This window comes from Lampetra fluviatilis, chromosome 41 (assembly GCF_964198595.1).
Source record: "Lampetra fluviatilis chromosome 41, kcLamFluv1.1, whole genome shotgun sequence".
NCBI lineage: Eukaryota > Metazoa > Chordata > Hyperoartia > Petromyzontiformes > Petromyzontidae > Lampetra > Lampetra fluviatilis.
In genome coordinates this window covers 8,702,521-8,726,836 of record NC_136315.1, presented here as the reverse complement: position 1 = coordinate 8,726,836, position 24,316 = coordinate 8,702,521, and the positions used below count along the sequence as shown (strand labels likewise).

Genomic DNA, 24,316 nt, shown 5'->3' with positions numbered 1-24,316 from the left:
TCGGTGACCTTATAGCAGTCAGAACACCTGAATCGTTACCAGAAAGTCAGTATTTGACATCACAGTCGAAAGTCAATCCAGCCAATAATTTCTCTCGGCTGGATAAAATCTATGTATGTATGTATGCTGAAAATGGGTATGACTTTGGTGAAAATTCAACAGTGGTTGATCTTATTTTAGAGGCAAGCCCACCACCACCCCCCAGAAACAGAAATGTGAAAATCCCCCGCCGAGGGCTCATGACCGCCGATGAAAAAGGGCATTGGCAAATGTTCACGTCAGAGCACGGAAACACTGTGGACTTTTTGTGCCCACGTAGATTGCTGAACGTATTTTTTTTCAGTTCTCCGAATGCCCTTGTCTAAAAAACACCCACACGCCGCCGTGCACCACAGCGACATTCATCGTGTTTTCTGGGGTGGGGTGGGTGGGTGTCAGCATCAGTCATCGGAGCTCAGTTTACGCGCAGCGCAGGAGGAAAAACCCTGGGTTTCCTCATTCGCGAAAAGCACTGGAATTTTTTGTCGTCCTCGCGCGCTTGCAAGTGCAGAATGCAGGAAATGGGAGGAAATATAAGATTAGTTGTAAAAGATTCGAGCTCACCTCCTGCCTACTACCACCCGCTGCCACACGCTCCACCTCCACCCCTTACACGGAGAGAGAAAATGTGTGCCCTGTTCCCACCTAAATAATGTATGCTCTCCATTGAAAATACATTTGACCCCTTGTACCACGACACGAGGCAACACAGCAGCCGGGATGGAGGTTTAATGTAGTCACTATTTTATCTGCACCAAACTGGGTTGTCTAATATTGCGAGCAGATGTATTTACCACGCTTTAAAGTTACTCAAGTGACCAGCAGCAGATAGTTTAAACGAGAATACACTCGCTATGCAATTCATCAACGTAACCACACTGTTTACATCCGCCTGCTTTTGGCTTACACAGCAGCGAACAGGAGAGTGCTCTCCATGTCAATGGATCAGCTGCTACAATGGTATGCGTACGATTGGTTGCGTGGATGCCAACGTGCACGCACACACACGTTAAAGACAAGGTGAGAAGGAGCATAGGTCAGTTAAGAAAACATTTCTCCACTGCTCAAACTGCTATAAAGAAAAAATATGACGGGACCCACTTTACAGAGAGCAGCGTTGCGTCAAGAAGGCTGGACACTGGTAGGAGTAACTCGCCGTCATAAAGTCGCAAGTTCGAATTCCGATTGTGAGTAGACTTACACCATCATCCGTCAAGAGCTTCATTTAACGAGTTGTACCGCTTTCGAGGAAGACAAGACAATATGTATTTTGGAGAAACTGTACCCCCACCACAGAAATATGCAATTTCCAGCACTTACTGATAAGTGATATGAGCATAAGCCCATGTTCAACCGAGCACGGAGATACTTTGACCCTGAGTGTTTCACAGTCGTAAAGGCAGATGAGAACAGTCGTAAAGGCAGATGAGAACACACGAAAGACTAAGACTGGTTGAAGATAGACCAGCAGTAAGATGATAGGAGGTGCTGTTGTGGATGTAACTCTCGCGGTAGTGGAGCGGTTAGCGCTACGCTGCGCTACAAACCCGGCGACCCGAGTTTGATTCCCGCTCACGGCCAACACCGGTGACGGTTATCTGAACCGGTTCTGGGCTTCCCCTAGGTCGACTCATCCTCAAATGAGTACGGAAGTGTGGTGTTTAAACATCGTCACTGGGGAGACAAAGGCGGCCGGGCGTGGTGCTGGCCACCCACCCCCTTATTAGCCGTGTTGGCCTTCATAGGTGCTCGCTAAGAGCACTTGCCCAACAATCTGTGCAGGCTATATGGGGGATCTTTGTTTTTTTGTCTTTGTATTGCACGCGTAACCTTCCTTTGTGTTCACAGGTCGCTTTGCATATTTTAGATCCTTGTAAAGATCTCTTAGCCTTTTTCAGACTCCCTCTTGATGCTTGCAATCACTTAAGAGTTCTCTAGATCCTCAGCTAAGAACGAATGCCTGAAACTACTGCCACCCTCATCGAGAAAAATAATAAATGGAAGTGCGCTTTCACCTGATTAAGTAAAGAGCACCATTCAATCTCTCAATCAATTAATCAATCAAGGGTGAAGGATTGCTTCTTTGAGAAAAGGGGGCATTATATTCCGTCAAGTGCAGCACATGCCAACTTCCTCGTATTTCAGGATTGCACACCCTTCCAGTTGAAGTACACCGTTTACAATAAAGCAGATACGGTTTAACTGGAACTTCATGGAAAAAAATGTCACTGCAGATGATGATGATATTTAGTTTATGAATGACTAATACATCAAATCTAAACATAGACATTTGTAAGAAAAAGGAAGCTGTCAACAAAAATTATGAAACTAACATAAGCGAAATACAGTATAACACGTTACTAACATACAACACTTTAATGATTATATAACACTCGAATACCTGTCACAATAACCCAACAATGCCAGACCTATTTATAATCTTTATAAAGACCGTATTTATTTACCTAAGAAAGCATCACTGAGTGAACTCTTTTTTTTTCCTGAAGGTCTTGCCGTCGGATGTTTCGTCTCATGTATACACCAATGATTGGCGTGTAGGAGAAAAACTGGAGTACCCAGAAGAACACACGGGATATTAACACCAACCTGAAATGATGGCATTTTTTTTATAGTGGCGGCATAATTCAATACTCAACTACCGCTACTGCGGCACCGGTGACTACAGAGGCAACAAAAACAACCCCGCAGTGAATGAGGACCGCCAATAAAAAAAGGGAACTTAAAACAAATATCAATGGCGATAAAAGTCAATATATTTTCTGGCTCGCATGAAAGATTACTTTAAATGCCTCTTTCCATTGCCTGGGCCACTTGAGCGGCCCTCCATCACACTTCAATAATTTCCATCACAGGCTAATCCGCCTCGATCCACAACGAGCATTGCCACGTTGCTTACTCCAGTCCGCCGTCACAGGGTTCTAAGCCCCCTACCCCCCCCGCATTGACATGAATGCGTGCTTTGAAGAGAGTGGATTTTTTTTCTGCGCTGAAATTGCTAACCGGGGGCTGGCTCATCTCGATGGATTTGATTTGCAAGCGAGCACGGGGCTCACAGAAGCGTACCCCATTAACGTGTCGGGGCTCACTTCATCTAGACGGCAAGCGTGCATCACGGCGGGTGCCGATATCGCCAAATCTTTTAGAGCTGCATTGTTTCATTTCATATTAAGAAATACAGGGCCATCGTCTAAAACAGATTTTTTTACTTACGGCATCACTAAAACAAAGTAAGATGCTTCATCTTTATTTATAAGTGGGCAATATCCCAACACACGTGACTATATCACACAGAATGGGCCCGATATTATCAGATGTCAGAAGCTGAGAGGGGTAAAACTACATTTTTGTGTTTATGGTTATTCCTATTATGCGTGTTTCACTCCCCCCCCACCCTCACGGAGTATCAACATTTGTTTTTCAGCGTTGGGATGTTTGGCCAATACCAGTTACTTGGGACCACCAAGCATAAAACACGTGTTGTAGCCTGCTGTTGGGCTACGTTGTGAGTACTGATCAGTGCAGCAAAAGCCCTTGTTGCACTGTACTATGCTTCAATTTCTATGTCGCTCACCTGCAGCAACCGGCGCCGAGCAGAATGGCGAAGTATTGACGTGTAGACCCCACAACTCCGATTGACTGAACGGACATGTCACTCGCTCAACCGTGGACTAGAAATATGTATCAAGTTAATCACAATCTCACGGGGTTTTTTTAAATGCCAATACAGGCCCCAAGAGTCCACAAATGATCGTTGTACGGAACAAACATTTCCAACACGACGCAGAGGGCTGCGTCATAAGTGGCACTACGACTGATAAATAATTCAAGGTTTTTGGCAAGAAAAAGTTTCCCCCGGCAGGTGCAATAAGTTCTCCTGTCACACCACAAGTACATCAAGTAGTCATTTATAAGCCGACTAAGTGAGTATGCAAGCAAGGCCACGGTGTCTTATGGGTGTCGGCTCTGTGGCGATCACTGTTCGTGCTCCCAATCACCGTTTGTTGTGACAGGTATCTCACACGTGCGGCAGAAAAAACTCTCACTGACCCAGTGCTGCCTAATCCGGAACTCCGCTTAATCCGCATGGGATCCCAGAGCAGCGGCGATTGCTTTAAACAAATACAAGAATTCCTAAGTTACATCAACAGTGCTGCGGTGAAGCTCACAAGGGCTTCGATTGCAAATAAGCAAGCGTAGCAACCGAGCCGATTTGCATGGCTACGGCAGACCTCTGCAGTCATGCAGCGCGGTATGCATCACTACCTTACCTGCCGCACCTTGGCAAAGCCAAGCAAACCCGTTGCCAATAACAATGGCGTGAGTTTGTCATGTTAAGGTGCAGGAGTAAAACGCCTTGATAAGATGGCTTGTTAACACTTAAGTTAATCTCCGCTGCTCCACGTTGCTCTGTGCGAAAGGAGAAAAAGCTTGTGGTACGGAGTGCGGTGACGTCAGGGAAAGGTCTGTACGTTACTGTTTTGATGGCTACGGTGGGGACAAAGAAACTGCGTTATCACTGCCCAATTGGCTATGGCTCTGCTGGGTTTGTTGGGAAACAAATGGCAGTCAACAAAGTGGCTGGAAGTTCAAATGAGCATCGGGCAGTACACATCTATGTCACTCACCCTGGGCTCGTGATGGAAATTCCACATTCCTATTGTCAGAGCCGTTCTTTCCAAAGGACATTCCTTTAAAAAAAGATGTTGCCAAAGATCTTCATACAGGAAAACCAACCAACAAACTGGTAATCACTTTATTAGCCCCTAGAGGGATGATGGGCTGAGCCGATCCACCAATCACACCACTGCCCACCCAAACACAATGTGCGTGTGAATTGAAATGTGTATTATGCAACTCCAAAACTCAAGCATTTCGTTTGCGGTGTTCAATCAAGTGTGTTTCTGACATAAGGAAACGCTTTTAACTGTGACGGGCATACAAAATTCAACAGCCAAACCGAAATACCAACTTCATTTCTTCATATAGGTTCGCGATCAATGAAAAGAATGACATTAAAAGTACATGTCAACACTTTCCCGAGATTCAATCAGTCCTTTCATCATGCTGCCATGTGCCAAAGGACAAAAATGAGATCACAGTAACCATAAAAACATAATATTATAAGTGGCACCCAAAGAAAGGATTGAAAGTGAAAAATAAAATCTTTAGGCATCGGTGCTAATGCCACGTCGAACGATTTTGATTGTGCGTCTGGATCGTCCCTCTGCGAATTTGGCAGTGACTCTACTGCTACATCTGCAGTGCGGAAGCCGCCTCCATATTTTTTTTAACCACCGTAAGAACGTAGCCTTTTTGCGGCCAAGCCTCTTGGAAAGCGATCCGCTAAAAGGTTAGTGAATAAAATATGGCTCGCAGCCGGCGTGCCGCAGCAAAGTGCAACATTAATTCACTGCGATGTGTACAGCGCCGTTTACGACGCTACGTTTTCGATTGCAGCAGAACCAAACAGCGGCTTAAGCACACCAGCGAAGAGGTTTAAGCTGCCGTTGCTGTGCCCGTTCTGGAGCTTTTCAGAAGCCCACTATGGTATACAGTGTGGCCTTTAGCCAATCAGCTAAGCCTCTGCTTCCACGGTCAAATCTGACTCCTAAGAACCTTTCAAGCAGTTCATGCATCCGTGGAAAATTTGTTTGAAATGCTTTTTCTTTTAGGGTTCTTTTGTGCCGCTTGTGAGACAAACATGACCAGAGGCTGCAAGCAAAACCCAAACGCTGCAAGCAAAACTCAGATGGGGAGAACTAAACAAACCATAACACCAAATAAACTAACAAAATGTATCAAATGCCACGTTTCAACATGCAAAGCGGCTCTGCTAATTACAGAACTTTTCCTACAGGCATGTCACCTGGATTAAAACTTGCACGTTTTATTAATAAGGGCTATAAATATTCCTTCATGCTGGGTTTTTGAAGAGTGAGGCTTGCGCAGTAATACATGCTTGTTGACAGGCACAAGGCTCTTATGATAATTGTGAGCGTAGCGCTGTGCTGCTTTAGGTTCAGAGCCTGCATTGCACTCACTATCCTTGTCGATGAGGATTTGAAAGTCAAAGGTGTGCAGAGGGAAGAACAGAGGCTCGTTTTATCGCATTTTAGGGACTGTTCTGACCCTCTGGGCGACATGTGACAACAAATGATTACGCTTGTTTACCCAGGAAAGCGCCTCACTGAATCTCCAGACACTTTTTCAGGAGGATGCTGGAGAGTTTTCACAGGAGGGGATACAGCTGCTATGTCGAATCACAATAACGTAATTTTGCAGGTACATTTTTAAGCATTGGGATGTCTGATGAAAAGCAGTTACGCCGTACGTTTTGTTTGAGCTTTGGGAGGGAAACCGCAGAACCCCGGAGGAAACTCATGCAAGAAGAGAGGGGGTGAACATTTTAATTCTGAGCAGAAAAGTGCCACAGAGTCAGTAAATTTAATTCAGCCCCTTGTTTGCTGTGAAGCACAAGCACGCATAGCACTGTCGAAATGTCACTAGTCATCAGACACAATGTCCCAACACACCTTAAACTATTTAAACTAAACTTTATTTATTTAACCAGGTAAGGCCCACTGAGCTGTACAGCTCTTTTTCAGAAGCAACTTGGATATCACAAATTATATCTCAACGAAGTTGCTTATCACCACGTGGAAATTCATCGCAGCCAAATACTCCAAATGCATATTATTAGTTTGTTTCGGTAAAGTCACGTAGGTAAAACATTAAAATTTATAAAAGTAAAATAAAATAAAAATCACGACGTTTCGGAGGCAACACAAGCCTCCGTCTTCAGGTAGAACCGTCACAGCCACGACAGCTGTATCAAGTAAATGAGAGATTGCAGGAGCTACCACTCCGTTTATATAATGGTTGGAGAGGGGGGAAGGGGCAAGTGCAGCACACTTTTTATTCATATGGTGTGCTGCACTTGCCCCTTCCCCCCTCTCCAACCATTATATAAACGGAGTGGTAGCTCCTGCAATCTCTCATTTACTTGAGACAGCTGTCGTGGCTGTGATGGTTCCACCTGAAGATGGAGGCTTGTGTTGCCTCCGAAACGTCGTGATTTTTATTTTATTTTACTTTTATTAATTTTTATGTTTTACCTACGTGACTTTACCGAAAAAACCTAATAATATGAATCCTTGCAGTCACGAAAGCTTCAAATCTAGAACTCCAAATGCATATTACTAAATGTGGAGGAAAAATAGGAAGACCCGGAGAAAAATCCACGCAACCACAGCGAGAACATGCAAACTCCAAATATGCAGGTGTCAAAGTCGGGGTCGGATCCACAACCTCCTGTACACCAGGCGAGGTATTTAACATCTCGCCACCGTGGCACCCCAGCCATCAACCTGGTACGACAGCAACATTCCTTGCTACATGAACTCAACGCAGTGATCAGATTCAGAAGGCAAGTTGGATAAAAGGTTAATAATATCCACGCCAAAGTGCATGAGCCAGGACTGCCGAAATCTCGGCAGTAAAATTTGGGAAACCATCTGAAATTTAATTAAGTTCTCAAGTGTAAGCGAGTTGATGGGCTTAGTCCAGTTCGCTGTAACTGCTTAAAATAACGGTTATAAAATTTGCTTTTTACTTAATTGTACCAAATTCACCTGTGAAGACGAATATTTTTGCTCACTGAAGAACTGCTCTCTACAGCGTATAATGGAGCACAATTTGCATCTCTTGAAGCTACTGTAGTAGTCCTGGGGCGTAATTTTCCAGGGTCAGTCTCTAATATGACACAAGGTCTGTGAGAGATCTGGAATGGCAAAGATCCAGGAATTACAACATATCCAAAGTGATAAAACATAAAATATTGGTGCTTTTCTTGATTAATGTTTTCCAGCACATACCAGAAATTCCTTTGCACAACTAAAATTAAGCCTTCTTTGCCAAACTGCTGCAAGGGAAGACATTGCCTTGACAACGATAAATAAATCACTGAATTCAAGAATGGAGGAGAAAATACACGTTTTTGCTAGTTTAGATTAATTGCAATGAAAACACTATGCATCATATTTCTTGGTTATTTCGGTAAAGTCACGTAGAAGGGAAACAATAAAATAATAAAAATATAAAACAATCCAATTCTCACGACGTTTCGACTGCAACACAAGCAATCATCATCAGGTGTGTTTTTCACACCTGATGATTTTTCACACCTGATGATGATTGCCTGTGTTGCAGTCGAAACGTCGTGAGAATTTTCTTGTTTTATATTTTATTGTTTCCCTTCCACGTGACTTTACCGAAAAAACCAAGAATATGAATCCCTGCAGTCACGAAAGCTCTAAATCAAAATTCACGATGCATCAGTTTACATTTTCGAGGCAGCTTTTTGTAAAACTACTCACGGTTATTAAAATTTGAAAAAAATATTCCGTCTCGAAAATGCAACTATCTCATCCGATGTAGAGACATGTTCAGCCTTTTATAACCAGGAGGTCACTGTGATTTAATGAGTCTTCCTTTGGTCATTTTATATGCAATGCCAGTGCTCTGCGCACCGCCGCTCAGCCTGATGGGCTTAATTACGGTCGGACCGCAAAACACACGCCCCGAGGCCATACACGCGTGTGCCTGTACACGTCAGTGGGCACGCACGCACGCGTGCACACACACTTCTGCGATCGTGTGTTGCCGAGTGGCCGCACACTCAAGTCTAAGTTAAAGTGTCCCCCTGCTCAAACAAGCAATGGAATGAGCCTCATCTCCATTGAGCCAGTGGCTCGAAATATATACTGCACTTTCTCATGCCACGGGGGCAAGTCTGTAAGCTGGAGGACAATCAATGTCGATGTCCTACAAATCGGTAGCTATTTTATTCAGCCTGGAGCAGTGGTTCTCAACCGGCGGCAATGCCCTAGGGAGTATGTGAGGTGATTTATAAATGTGTGAAATTATATCATGCGTGAGAGCCCTTGGTGAATAGTCACGTATGAATCTGCTAATAGAAAATAACTGCGATAAAATTTTAATCCATATGGTAAACCTAGAATTATATAAAAGACCTTTCTAAACTCAATGATCGTAAACAATGCGGTTACCAAGAGGAGTAACCAGCGAGGGTGAACAAAATCCGCCACGCAGAGCGTCCGTTAAAATGTTTTCATTTGCTTGTAGTTACGAGCTAGTTCAGATACCTCGCAAAATGGACAACTGGTGAAAAATGTGTCGTCCACTATTTGTACATTCATGTCTCAGAACCATGTTGGATGAGGCAAGGGGGGTTCTCGTCGGTTGGGAGGACAGTAGAACAATGGGTTGACACCACTGGCCTAGAAGAACAGGAGGCTGAATCGGTCCTAAATCAGGATTTGAGCTCACAATCTTCCGAGCGGAGTCGAGCACTCTGGCTGCAGTGACGCCTCGTTAGGAATCGCCTCCACAATGGGCGCATTAAAAATATCCATTTCCAATGCGCGTCCCCTTGCACAACGCCCAATAAGCGAGCCTTCATGAACATATCACTTAAGTTGAAGGCAAGGGAATTGTAACGTGATTAGAATGGGGGGGGGACACGATGAAAAATGTTACTTAATATGATTTTTTTGCTATTATCGTACCTTCGCATAATCCAAAGCTGTTAAAGAAGCTCTTTGGAAAATTGGAAACTAGAGATGCTCGGGAAGTCACCAAAGGCCAATCATGCCCCACAGTACCGGTATTTCGTGAAATCCCCCATTTTTAAATTCATAGCCTCATTTCGTCATACATTGCTTAAATTCACATTTCATTTGGCGGTTTTTCCATTTTTTGTTTAATCGTCATTGGGCAGCAATTCAGGAAAATGTCACAAACTCTGTGCTGCATGAGATATACATTAATCAGAGATATCTATGCAGACAGACATAACAACAACATACTGTAGGAATAACAGCACTCCTTGTTCACATCTGCCTCGATTTGCAAGCTGAAACATCATCCATTTAATTGGCCGCAACCCTGCCGATGAGACTCAGTGGAGTAAAAATATTGGCCAGGGATGCCAGCGTTAAAAAAATGCTACTGGGAAACATTGTTATGGAAGGCTCAATGGCCGTGTAAAAGAAGACACACCTTACTATTTTTCATCTCTTTGGTTCTTTCTGTAAAAGCACGTGAGTATAAAATAGAAGAAATCACGACGTTTCAGGCGCAACACAAGCGTCCGTCATCAGGTGGGAAAGCACGTTACGATTTATTTATAATGCTATTATTGCCCAGAATCCAATCATAGGAGATAACAAAAAAATTTCTCAATTCACAAAAATGACCCAAAAACAACTGAACTTAATTCTGAAACTGATTCTTGAATCACTTTTGCGAGATAAGCATGTCTCTAACCGCAGTCTTCAAGGGAACACAAACCCAGGGTGAATACTGCCAGGCTCACTGGAACAGAAGTGCTGTCATCGCCGCGTAATCCTGTAGCGTAAAATGAATAGCGAATTTTGATAGAATCGACCACTTTTAATGATGTGGGGGGACTTGAGGAGAGAGTGTGCGTGTGCCCTGGAGAGTTGGACTATGAGCTGTGATTCATCGAGTTTGATGGGCTCAAGTAAACGCAGTAAAAGTTAGGCTGTTTAACACGTAGGCCTTCGCCGACCAATATCCATAAGAGGGTTTTATTGGGTTAGATCTGGCGAAACGTCGTACTCAGATTGTAAATGTTGTCGCTTGGCTCTCCAACACACTGGTTAGTGCTGTACTAGTGACGAATTGGCCACGTTCTGTTCACGTGACAACCCTTACTCGTTGGCTGTGTTGGGTGGTGGCGGGTTTTAACGACACATTTATATATTTACGCGATCTAACCCACATAACATCTATTATGGAAGAGTTAAGCTGTTGACCGTATCTGTGGGTGTAATCTCCAATCATTTGGTGGGTGTTCTCCAGGTTCTCTTGATTGTTTCTTACGCCCAAATATTTTTTTAAAGAAATGGGCCATACAATGTATGTGGACTCAGTTGATGCGCTCGCATTTAATGAAAACATATTACATTACAATAACAAGCGTACGTAAAACTAGTATTCTTAAAGTCAGCTACAGCACATACAAAAAGGTGTTAAAACTGTTTTGGCAAGCCACCTTACAAATATTAAAAAATAAATAGCATGTGCGCACTTTAAAAAAAAACGCTTTATGTAATCCTGCCACAGGCAATGATTGCACAGTGAATGAGAAACCACTTTCCCTTATTAATTGCCTACAGTCATGGTAGCACAGGGCAGCCCCCTCTGCCAAGAACACGCTCTGGATTAAGAAATCCCTGGGCCGCTCCCAGTAACCAGTCGAACGGTACCAGCCGTGTACGGATTGCCACCGGGCCAACGTACTGAGCACTGTTCAAACTGTTTCCCATTTCTTATAAATTCAGGGGAACTTTTCAACTAGGGGACAAGCCTATAACAGTCCTTGGCTGCTCGAGAATGACATCTTGCACGTGATGTCTTATTTCCACAGACAATGGGAACTGTGCTGGGTCAGGATGGGTCAAGCAGCCCAGTTCGCACGCCAGCCCAACTTGAGCAAAATGATCACGTACGGTTCCATGCTAAACGAAACACATTCCTGCGGAGGGAGCTGGTAGGAACGCTGGGTTGCTTGGTCAATGGCCAGGGTCAACGGCTGCGTGGTGTATTCCGCAAATATGGCCGACTGTGAGGGCGGGCACAAGCCGGCGTGAGTAAGTTAAACGTTGAGTTTATAAGGGCACCACGGGGTGACCAGCCCCTCCCCTCCCCACCCAGCCCCTCCCCACCCAGCCCCTCCCAGCCCCTCCCTCCCCACCCCCTCCTTGCACGACGGACACAATAATCCCCTGTGGGCTGGTGTAACCAGGAGGTTCCATGCTAAACGAATAATGGGATCCAGGGTAGGTATTTCCAGGTAAGAGCCCTGGGTCATTTCAGGATCAACAAAACAACTCGCTGTACTACCACACCCCCTCTCCCTCCTTTCCACTTTGTGGTTAGAGGGGGAGAAAAGGGTCAGAGAAATGGAGCGAACGGAGCTGAGGCTGCCGAGTCTCATGGCTGCTCATGAAAGCTAGGCCCGTGGTGCCGTTTCTAGGCTGCTCTCGGGCCTCTCAAAGGCCAATAGAGCCCACGACAGAAATTGTGGAAATGGGACATGGGAAGGCCTTATACAATGGCCCAGTTTAATTCCAGCTTGGTACCCATTGGGTTTGAAGCAACATTTCCAAGGCAATTAATTGCCTCAGGATCCATCGTGCGCAAACCACGGACACACTGCTTACTCTGATACAGACACATCATATGTATTCACACGAGGCATGTTAACGATTTTCACCCACCAAGAAATGTGATGAATTTGCAAATAGGTGATGCAAAGGTGGACGAAGTGTGTTTGCAATCATATCATGTATTTGTACTGAACTCACCGACTCAAGCAGATGCTAAAAAGTGTAACAATTAAATGCAGCTAATAATATGTTGTTCAACTAAATCACACAGCCCTTGGTCAAATTATGACTTTAAAACCAAGGATATTTGACCTAGAGAATCTCTCTGATAGCACCTCCCAGTTAATTCATTCCTAAGCCTCTAAGTCGACACAACATTGCTCATGACATTAAAAAAACGGGCATTAGAACAGCAATAGAATCCTCCACTCTTACAAACAGCCAAAACCCTCCGCTGAATTTATCTTCCCTCCTATTATGTGGCGCCCTGCTTGCAGCCTAAATCCGGTCGCACATGGGGACTGGCCTCAGGCATGTTGCCACCCACTACCAGATGACAGGAATACAGCACACAGATTTTATTAGTAACACTGGGCACCCTCCTTCACCCCCCACCACACACTACACACTCTGTTTATGCAACTGCCCTCGTATTCCTGTGCGTACATTTCGAAAGATCTTCGTTCTGAGCCTCAACAATGTACATCCAATGTATATGATTTTTATTCATCCCATGTATTTATTAAATCTCGGTCTATCTTGCATCAGTGACTTAGTTTAAAACGTAGGCTTTCACGACCAATATTATCCATACTACATGTTTTATTGGGTTAGGTCGCAAAAATATTTTAAAAAATTTACGCGATCTAACCCAAAAAACCTGTATTATGAACAGTGATTTACTTTGCCACCAAAGGACGTTTTTATTGCTTCATACTGGAAGTTTGGATAGCCTCACTTGACCCCAAGGCAAGCTGCCTCCTAACTGGTTTCATATTTTACAGCTGAGAATGCAAAGATAGCCGATGATCTAGTAACCTGGAACAAGCCTGATCGTGTCAGATCTCAACAAACTCAGCAGGGATTTTGAGCCTGGATATTCCTTGGATTGGTTATGTGGTGGGGAGCAGAGGGCAGTGCAGAACATTTTATTGTTTTACTTTACTTACATGCTCCTGCATTTGCTCCTCTCATTCACCAACTGACGTGGTCTGAAAATCCAATAGTGTCTGGAACTAGGGCCGTACATTTGCGTATGAAGGCAATCGAGTCAGGTGGCACAGTTGGTAAAGCACCTGATTCATAATCGAAAGGATGCGAGCTAAAAATTATGCCCAAGAGTAAACCTTACCAAACATGCTTCTGGGATGAGTACTCCCATTCAACATCACTCATCAGGAAGCCAACCGAGGTCATCCTATGAAGAGATTGATCCCCATAATGGCAATTTGGAGCTTCCACTGCTGGCTCCAACTCATCAGTGGAGAAGTGCATCACGCCACGCTCGTTTGAGCTGGCATGAGACAACGACTTTGATTTGCAGTAGAACCACCAATGGAGAGGAGCACTGCACCACTGCTTATTTGAGAATGGAGATTTTTGTTTTCACAAACTCAAAGACAATGGCAGACACATTACACTGGTCAACACACTTTTTCTGGCATAAGGTATTCCAAATGTTTTAAGATAATTTTGGGGTGCTGATTCCAAATCTGGCATCAGTTTTTGTCTATCACATCAGGTTTGTGAGATATCAAATATTGCATTTTCAATAAAAAACTGCAGAAAAATATTAAATAAATGTGGATATCTACATAAAATTATATTATAAACACACTATCCTAAAAATACAGCACGATATATTAACACTAAAGCAGTCACTGACTCGCAACAACTTGCAATCATAAGTGACAGAGTTAATTTCGGGTAAAATCAATGAAAATGGGGTATGCCGATAGCATAAAAATTAGATGTGATAGAGCAAATCTGAGATCAGATTTGGAATCAGCACCCTGAAATTAGTCTAAAACAGCTGCAAAAGTCCAGGCCAGAATTTTTTTTTGTTGACCAGTGTTATCATTGCCCAAGATGGTTTTCACATCATCTTCACAAGGAATCAAACGCTCCGCCGGGGAACCGTAAGTAAGGCGCAGCAACTAATCACAAGTCCTTTCTAAAGACAAAATTATATGCCAGGAGGATAACCGTCCGGCTCTCAGGCCACTCGCAAATTAAGGCATTGCACAAAACTTACAGTATGCAGTTTTTACTTTTAATATGGCATGGGCTTAGGGGGCTGGACTATTAATAATGTCAATTAATTCATAAGCATAACCTCGTGCACAAGCCTGCCGACGTTCATTATGTAAGTAAGATTAAACAGCTCTCGCTGCCGAGCTACCTGCCTCAAAATTGCTTCAAAGTTAATTTAAGTCTATTATTTAACTCCCAAATTAACAGACAACTACCACTGATAAGTCACTGCAAGTCTATCCAGGATGTGCACGTAGTGTTTGCTTAGAACAAATGCATGACAAATCTACAATTTATCGCGGTAACAAATAACGGACCATATGTTAACAAGCAAATGCCTTCATATAAACACTGCAATAAGAAATAACACGTGGAATGTTCCATGGACTATTTTCCTTACAATTTCAGGGACTAACGATCATCACAGTTTATTTCATTTTGTAATTTGACATTGAGCCGTGCGTGGTTGGGTGAATTCATTTCAAGCAAGCCAAAAAACAAGTAACCTGCCCAGTGCAAAAAGAGGCAGCCTTCCACTGAAAACAAAACAAAATGGGCTCACAAGCAACGGAATGGCACTCTTCTATCATAGCCAGCCTTGAGCCAGTGGTGGGTATTCCACATTCACGTGGCAGGAGGGGGGAGGATGTCTACAGATGACCTCTGTTGATGCGCAAAAGTTATTAAGTGTATCGACCACAGAGTCCCAACCAGAATTTTACTCACAAATGTTATTGTGAATCGAGCAGTCACCTGACCGGACGTAGAGCAAAAACGCTCCACTGGACCATCTAACAAGGTCCACCTTAGATAAACACAATCTTTGACTGTTCCCCAGCACTCTTAGCCCACGGGCTTAGACCTGGGCGATCGCATTCCTGTTAAGCTAATTGCTTTCCCCATTTCAGACAACGAGGGCCATTAATAAACAATCGGCCGCACCAACACAAGCCCGGTCCCTGTGATAAAAACTGGACCGAGAACGGTTCGGGCGAGCTGAACGTACCCCTGCCATTGCGTGCCGGCGCGAAAGGCAGCAGCGACGGACGCAATTTGTGTCCGTGTGCGCGTGCGCTGAACAGTAGGCGGAGGGAGGAACTCGGCAGCCTTTTCCTCCAGGCTACGGTGCAGAATAAGGCGAGGGAAAAGCGACGCCACATGAATTACCACAAACCGCACATTTTTTCCCACGCCTTTATTTCTTGAACGTAAATACTATCAAACGGTAACCCGAAAAAGTATGAATCCATAGGAATTCCACAAGCATACTATGAAGATGCATAATTTGCTTAGAATATACCGCATTATTAGCCTACTGTTAATATTCAATGTGTCTACCTGCTCAAATCAGCTTAGGGTGATACTCGTATCCAGTGGTGACCCTGAACAGGCAGTGGAAATTCCACATTCTCATGGTATGTGGGGCCAGGTTTACGAATTAGTCAGCCCAAGTTAAATCCCCAGGAAATCAGTATTTGTCGTGTCAACCCCAAAGGAATGATAGATAGGCTGACTCAACGCTCAACATAATATGAAGTTGCACCTTTCGAATTGGAAATGGTATTTTATAACCACAGCACCACCAGACTGCATGATATTTTTATTTACATATTATAATAATGATAATAGGTTTTTCCCCTTTTTTCTGGCAACTTAACAGGTGTTAAGATGTTAAAACACCAAACTGAAACCTTTAACAAGGAATCATGTCTGCATTAACCACAATGCTTGTGGTCAGAATGCAAACAAAAAAATACTCTGATAATATATGCATTGTCTTTGAAACTGATTGGTCCACACCAGAGACAGCTTTCTTTTGAGCCTCGTCTCAAACAGTGTTAGACCAAAGGGCAAAGGAGGTCCCATGATATAATAAAATAGACACTAATACAATTACTTGATAAAAAAAATTATGCAATCTTGTATTTAATTACTAAATTTCTGACATTAAGTTTTCCAAGTGAGTCCATATCCCTGATGTCATCTTTATTCCTCATATTTTACTCCTCGGCTAAAATGTATTTTTGTCAAACTACTCCATCCACGCAACTGATACTGTTCGACCTCTCTCATGCCTAAACGCTTATCCATTAAGGTCATTAAATCATAAACTTGAGAACACGGTTTCATCACAGGCGGCTGACCAGATTCAAACTCAGGATCTCAGTGGTGCTGACTCAGCACTCTAACCTCACAGAAACCTAGCCAACTCACCTCTAGTTTACGATAAAGTTTGTAATTCCACAACTCTTCATCTTTTCTGTCAGGCTTACAAATGAAAACCGTAATTGTAATATCAACAGTCATCACACCACAACAAGACTGTCTCCTTCCACAGGAAAGGGGAGTTTCCATCCAGTGTCTCCGGGCGGCCAGTGAAGATGAACACCACTCCCCATACTCATATGAGAGGAGACACTCTAGGAACACAAGTGGATCTACAGCACCGCGCTTGCTTTGAACACACTCCGATGCAAACGATTTTGGCAATTCTGTAGGCGGACAGAGGCCCCCAGGGGCCAGGCAGCCACGGCAGCGACTTGCCCACCGAACAGCGCAAGTAATGTTTATAAAGTTTTAGTTTCTTTTAAAATTGCATACGACCACCCACGGCACGGCATTTGGCGCTGCTACTACAACACGAAATTGCAAATTAACGTGGAATGCCAGTTTTTTTAGCCGCTCATGCATTTGAGGCTATACATTATGCACGTTACATAATAATGGCGATAACGTGTTTATTTATACTGCAGTTACATTTAGCTTGGAAGTTGACACAGCCTAGTGTGTGCCATCTCAAAAGAACATCACAACCACCACAATGAACACTGCCTTATGCCCGATGACATAAAACTAAACAGAAAACGAACGTCTGGGGCGAATCCCCTTCTTGCGGGCAGAGAAAAAGCCTCCACATTGATTCAAAGTTAGGGCTTCACAAGCTATCAGTTAATCTCCCTGTTCCCAAACTACGGCGAAGAAGAGTCTATGCCCCGCACGTCCGCTTCAAACTGTGTTTTGTTATTCGGCAGTGCTCATAATAAAAACAGTGAAATGTTTTGGTTTGCACATATACACTATTGCCAAAACAGTTCTTTAATGTTTACCAAAATTGTATGCCTGAAAATGTCATTTCAAAATCAGACCCCCATGGATAATTGTTAAACACAGAAAGTGTAGGGCATTAAATTGGCACACTAACAAACGAACGGCATCACTGAGAATTTGACTTCCGCTTTACAGCAGGCTTTGCCAACCCCTTTCGGCATTTGTCTGGTAAAGGCTCAATCTGCCGAGCCACTTTGGAATCTGCGCAGTGGCGGGTGGGTCGCCCACCCAGGCCATCATCCAGCAGGATAGGAAAACATTACAGCGGCAGATGTTTCGGCGAAGCAGCATTCACCCGTTGCAGGAGCCTGCGTCTGCTGAAATCTCTCCGGCAATCTCAGGGACGCGCCGTGTTGGCTTTCAGCCCACAAGTCTGCGCGCGCATCAACTTTCTTCTGCCCATTTATCTCCGCCGCCACGACAATATGCCAAGCAACCCGATGACCAGTGAGCAGTGCTCACACTGCACCGCATCGTAAAACACCGTAATCTGAAACGTAATAGTAGTAGCATCAATTATAATGAGTAATGAGTCCTTTTTGTTTAGCCGAGAAAGCCGATGCTAAGTCTCAGGAAGGCCCCCCACTTGGAATATTTGGCTAATTTTTGAATGAGTATTTTTGCGTGCAGGAGAATCTGCGGTGTCCATAGGCAACCCACACGTAAGAAGAGATAACACTCAATTCCCAATGGATAGCTTTCCAGTAACCTACTCAGTGAACTGTCTCGTACAGGTCAGCAAGTAACTTTGCAGGTGGAGTTTCGTGCAGATGATAGAGTGTGCATGATATACCCACATCCCACCTCTAAAGTGCCAGATTAGAGGCATGTGCCAATAGACATCCTGTGTTTGTTTCTGACATGCAAATCCCACTTAAGTCAACTAATACCAGATTAATAGATTGCCTGTTAGTCCCTTCCAATGAAACTTTGTTCTGTAATGTAAACAGCACATTATTATTTGCCAAGACACAGCCTGGAATATCCTTTAGAAGTTAAATTCTCCATAATCGTTTTACTCTTAACCACTTCAAAGATTAATTTTCTCTGCATCACTACAATTACATATGTATCTACCTGTGGTTGATGCAATGAGTCAAACACATTTTAGAAAGTAAGCAAGCATTGGTTGCCCTAAGGGGAGAAGGGCCTCTGCCACAGTAATGAAGAATTTCCACCACTGGTTCAAGACCAGTTAAGGAAACAAACACTGACCCAATGCTCATATGAGCTGCGAGAACACCGACTCTTTTATTATCTCACTTAGCCTCTGTCACACAACTGTGGAATTTCCACCACTGGCTCAAGGTCAGCAATAAAGCTGAGCACTGCCCAACAGTCCTTTAGGTGTGATAATATGAAAACGCTTCTGATTTGCCAATAACTAACCCGATACCATGACCCGAACCTGTATATTGGTGTTGGGTTCTGCCGGTCTATTGACACAGGGCACAGGCGAGTGACTGCGGATTTCCGAGCTAGGCCAAGAGCTACAATTTATTTAAACCCACAACACGTACAGTGCATATGCCTCAGTAGAGAGGGGTGGGCATGGGCGCTCAATCACCAGCCGGGCATGAGGAGCCCGTGCCCTCGATTGTCGCGTGCAAGTTTCTTTGCCGCCAGGGGCACAACGCTGCATTGTAACGCGAGCGTAAATCCCTTCGAGATCCCCCCAGCTTCCAACTACCCCCTTGTACCCATGCATGTGTTCGCTAAAACCAAGAACGATTTACTGGCGGCGGGATAGATGTGGGTCCAAGACAGGACTTGCATTAAATCTGTTTACCTGCATTCCCGATGTAGGTGGTGATTCACGCGACTTAAGATTGGTTTTGCTAAACGAGTTTGTGACCCGTGGCTTTTCTCTTGCCTTGCGCTGCTAAGCGTCACAGCGAATTAATGATTGATGTTCACCTAATTTGCGCCCATTTATGAGTCAAAGCATCTCCCAGCTCAAATGTGAGGATTATGGACCATACTTTTCAATGCTGGTCAGTGCGGGTTGGAGAGCATAGAACAATACAACAGCAAGATGTTGGTGCATTGTTCTCCGATGACAACGTATTCCCACAGCAACCTCCGATACCTGCATTATGCACGGTGGTCACCCATCTAAGCACTATCCATGTTCAACTCCGATTAACTTATGTGATCTGTGAGAATGGAGACACTCTATGCGATTTGTTCAAACGAGTATTGAACAGCATATTAATAAATTCCACATTCCAACGACAGGTGCCAGTCTAACTATAGGACAACCACAGGTTAACTTCCAAAAGACTCGAGACAAATTAATTACCGAAGCATTATAAGCAGCATTGCTACATTTACTGCTTATTCTGGTGCTTTGTAATCGCATGTCTGTACTGTATTTCTATACACATGTGCCAACATAATTCAAATAACAAATGGAGCGTGGAGTATAATAAACAGCACAAGAGATATGTAAAGCATAGTATAGAATACTTGCCAAAAAAGCAAAACACACTGCACAATGACAAAAACTCCCTAGACATGTCATGTGGAATGCGTCTTTAATCTCACTTTACTGGAGCTGAGTTAATGCAAACTCTGTATGACAGAAGTGGTCGCATAACCCACAGATTTTTCTTCAGAAAAAACCGTGGGTTATGGTAGCGTACCACATGATATACGTATGCCAACGTTTGTGTGCACACGAGTACTGTAAATATGCACGTGCGGAAACGTACAAGTGCATGTATACATTTATACAATACACAGTAAATGTGCTACTTCTATACCTGTCAACCCATAACGTTATACCCATATATTCTTATACAAGGAAATGTCGTTTTTAGGTCCATACGGCGTGCAGCCGTTTCAGTATGGGCAAAAAAATGTGTTTATTTGTTTGTGTTTCTCTCTTGTGATGGGACTGTAGGATGAACGTTGAGATTTATAAGGGCACGGGGTGACCAATAAGGTCTGAATTGGTCTGTAATAAGGTAGGGGCACTGATAAGGGGTTGACAGGTTGATACTTACGTGCACACGGTGATGTTTGCAATATACATAATTTGACCGTTGATAGCGTACACACACGTGCTAAACCCATTCATATATACAATTCTGTAAAAATGCACCCCCCAAACAATAGACATTTCATCCTATTTAAGTGTACAATGTACAAACAAAAGCCCACGGATCTGCATATGTTATTTATATGCACGCATAAATAATCGTATTTATGTGGGGCGGTGGTGGGTTTAACGACACATTTATATTTACGCGATCTAACCCAAAAACCTCTATTATGGATAACATCGCTCGCAAAAAGCCGACGACGTGTGACACTGTGTATGCAGACCACACATCACAAGTGTACAAATTGAAAGCATACAATCAACACTTATAATACTCACAACATAAACTTCCATCACTATAATACGCCCCGCTAAGGCTACACTCAATAACATTTTACGATTCATGAACACTACAACACGAGTGTACCCAAACACAGTTTGTATACATATATATTCCCCAATACCGTTATAACATTTACCACGCTCTCTCAATGAACCACTGAATGAGTCTCTCAATAAACCACTGAACGGGTCTCCCTCGCGCCGTGTTACACGTCGGCGATAGGGTACGAGGTTGTTTAACCATACTTCACCAATCGAACTCAGGTGCCAAGCTTCGAACAGCAGTGCACCGTGCAGAACGTACACATGATTCTGCATAAGTACATACACGAGTACACAAATCTGCAACTTCACAGTGACGGTAACGACGTTAATATGTTCGGGAATATACGGTAGAGTGCACAAATTCCTGTCCGTGTGAGATTAACGCAAGTCAAAATACCTTTAACGCTTACGAAAGAACATTAAATCTCTCTCATTGCAGTTGGGCAGTCTGATTTCCTCTTTAGATGGCGTTGAATATTGATATTTTAAAAGCACTGCTTCACTGCCAACGCAGTATCACCACCACCACCACAACAACGAATCAAACGAGTAACCCGGGACGCTGCTCATCTCCGCAACGACGGCAATTCCACATTCCTATGGCCCGTAGGCAGGGCTCCTACAGCCCGTAGGTCCACCGCTCTCACAGGGCACAGAGCCCCTCCGGCGCATGCTGCAACACATGGCACGGTACACGTCGGCAAAACCATAACCAACGCGGGCGAGACTCTCCGAGCGTGGAGGAGGAGGACGAGGATGATCACACGGAGTCGCACGTGCAGCAGCAGCAACAACAACAACACAAACCATCCCAGACTCGGTGCTTACGCGCAATCAGTGGGCATCCAGCAGCAACAACAGCAGCAGCAGCAGCGTCGTTACACAAGGCACGAGACGAAGCGTGCAAAGTCAACGCACAAACACCGCAACTCTTGACGGAATGTTGACTGCCATCAGCTGTTAATCGACCGAGATTACGGTCGTGCATAAGCATCGCCCTCTATTTGGTTGAGTGTCCGGCGACTGCCCCCAGACACCAGTTTTAATAAGCGACGATCGCGAGGCAAACGAGAAGCTTCAAGTCACTGCGAGGACGGCAGCTTGCACCGGCAGATTAAGCCGCATGCAGATTAAGTCGCTTGAGTACCACTAACGAAGCTACTGCCCCCCCCCCCAAACCCTCCTCCCGGCAACTTTAAGAGTATTTGTTTTTTTAATTTCATTCACGAGGTTTTATTAAACTCGCGTGCGTACATTGCGCGTTTGGCCGCACGCAGGGGACAGGGGAACGAGGGTCAAACAATACAAACCCGTGCCCACGGACGACGTGAAAACACCACAACGCAAGTCGCAACATCACGGAGAGGCCTAAAGAGAGAGAACACCGACCTTGCCTAGATCAACTTGCCCGGACGTCTTCGGGTCGCGCCGGACGCCGCCCCCCCCCCCCGCCGTTGTCGTCAAGCCTCGGGGAACGCCGATTTCGAGGCGATGTCTCGCAGTCGAGCGAGGGCGAGTCTCGTCCCTCGGGCTACCGGATTTAGGAGGGAGCGTTGAGTCAATAACAGCGGTGGAGGTGGCGACTACACCGCAGTTAAAAAAATGTGTTAACGGAGCTCAAACCCAGCCGCTCCGACTGCCTCACACGCGAGCGCGGACGGACAAGCGCCGCCGCCGTGACGTCACCCGTGTGGGAGCAAAGCGGGGGAGAGGGAGGAGGGGAGGGCTCGTGCTGACGTCACTCGGGCGGAGCTACCGAAAATGACGTCATGTCACTCCCCTCATTCAACACCCCTTCCCCTCCCACCATACCCCCCCCTCCCACCATACCCCCCCCTCCCACCATACCCCCCCCTCCCACCATACCCCCCCCTCCCACCATACCCCCCCCTCCCACCATACCCCCCCCTCCCACCATACCCCCCCCCTCCCACCATACCCCCCCCCTCCCACCATACCCCCCCCCTCCCACCATACCCCCCCCTCCCACCATACCCCCCCCCTCCCACCATACCCCCCCCCTCCCACCATACCCCCCCCTCCCACCAAACCCCCCCCTCCCACCAAACCACCCCTCCCCCCACCTTAATCGTGTGAGATGACGTCATTTGCCCGCGGAGTTGTTGTTGTGTAACGGTTTTTCCCGCTTGGCCGCCGTCACCCACCCGGGGCAATTCGCGGCGGTGACGTCACGCGCCCGGGTCGAGTACGTCACCGGAGCGGTGTCAATCTGGCGTGACGTCACAATTATCGGCGGCTTAAATTGTCGTACGCCACGTGCGATAATCGTCGGCGTATACATTAGCACAAGTAAATTAAACAAAGAATTCATGTTTTGTATAGTAAATAACGGCGTTTTTTCGTGATTTTGTTTTTATGTGAACGGTAATGTTTAACAAACGCCAATTCGTTTAAATAAGCAACTATTTATTTGTAACTAAAGCCAGTGCAGCAAACTTTATTGTTGAACTGCACTTGAGTGGGAAATTCACTAACCCCATCACTCACCGGCGTGGTGAAGTATGGTCAAATAAATAACCGCCATGACCTGCGCAGTTTGGGGACGCCTCTCACCCAGCACATTGGTATTAAGCGTTTTAAACAAAATAATTATCTTGCAAAAACTATCCACTTAGTTTGCTTTGTAAATAATTATGACACTTATAACGTACGCAGTATTTCACAGACACAAAACTATAAACCCAACTACATTTATTTAACTAGATGAGGCCCACTGAGCTGTTTCGCTCTTCTTCAGAAGCGACCTGGCTATCACAAATGATAAACTCAACAAAGTGGCTTATCATCACGTGGGAATGTATAACAAACAAATACTCTAAACGCGTGTTTATAAATGTGGAGGGAAAAACAGGAGAACCTGGATGAAAATCCACGCGACCACGGGGAGAGAGACACCGCAAACTCCAAATATACAGCAGGCGTCCGGGTCAGAATCTAACCCACGACTTCCTGCATACCAGGCGAGGCAGGTGACATCTCGCCAACGTGGCGTCCCATAACAGTGGAGCGAGCGGCGGGAGGCGAGGGAATTGAGCCGAGGATGAGAAGCGCCGATGGTGGTTGCGACCGTTGGAGAGTTTCTCGACGATACTCGATTGAGATCGAACGTGGACAGAGTTGTAGAAGTCGAGGTTGTGAGTTCCAATCCCAATGGACAAAGAGCCCTGAATTGTAAGTTGCGAGATCTGATTACGTGGATGGTGCCGCTGTCAAAGGATATGATCCA

The 24,316-nt window shown here is 44.9% G+C and overlaps 1 long non-coding RNA gene across 1 annotated transcript in view; it reads right to left on the bottom strand.

Moving 5' to 3' along the window:
• Positions 1-22,720, bottom strand: part of LOC144946606 (uncharacterized) — a 205,776-nt gene extending 183,056 nt beyond the window's left edge. Inside the window, exon 1 of the long non-coding RNA XR_013639912.1 lies at positions 22,459-22,720. This is a non-coding gene — a long non-coding RNA (uncharacterized LOC144946606). The remainder of the gene's footprint in view (positions 1-22,458) is intronic.
• Between the last annotated feature and the right edge of the window lie 1,596 nt (positions 22,721-24,316).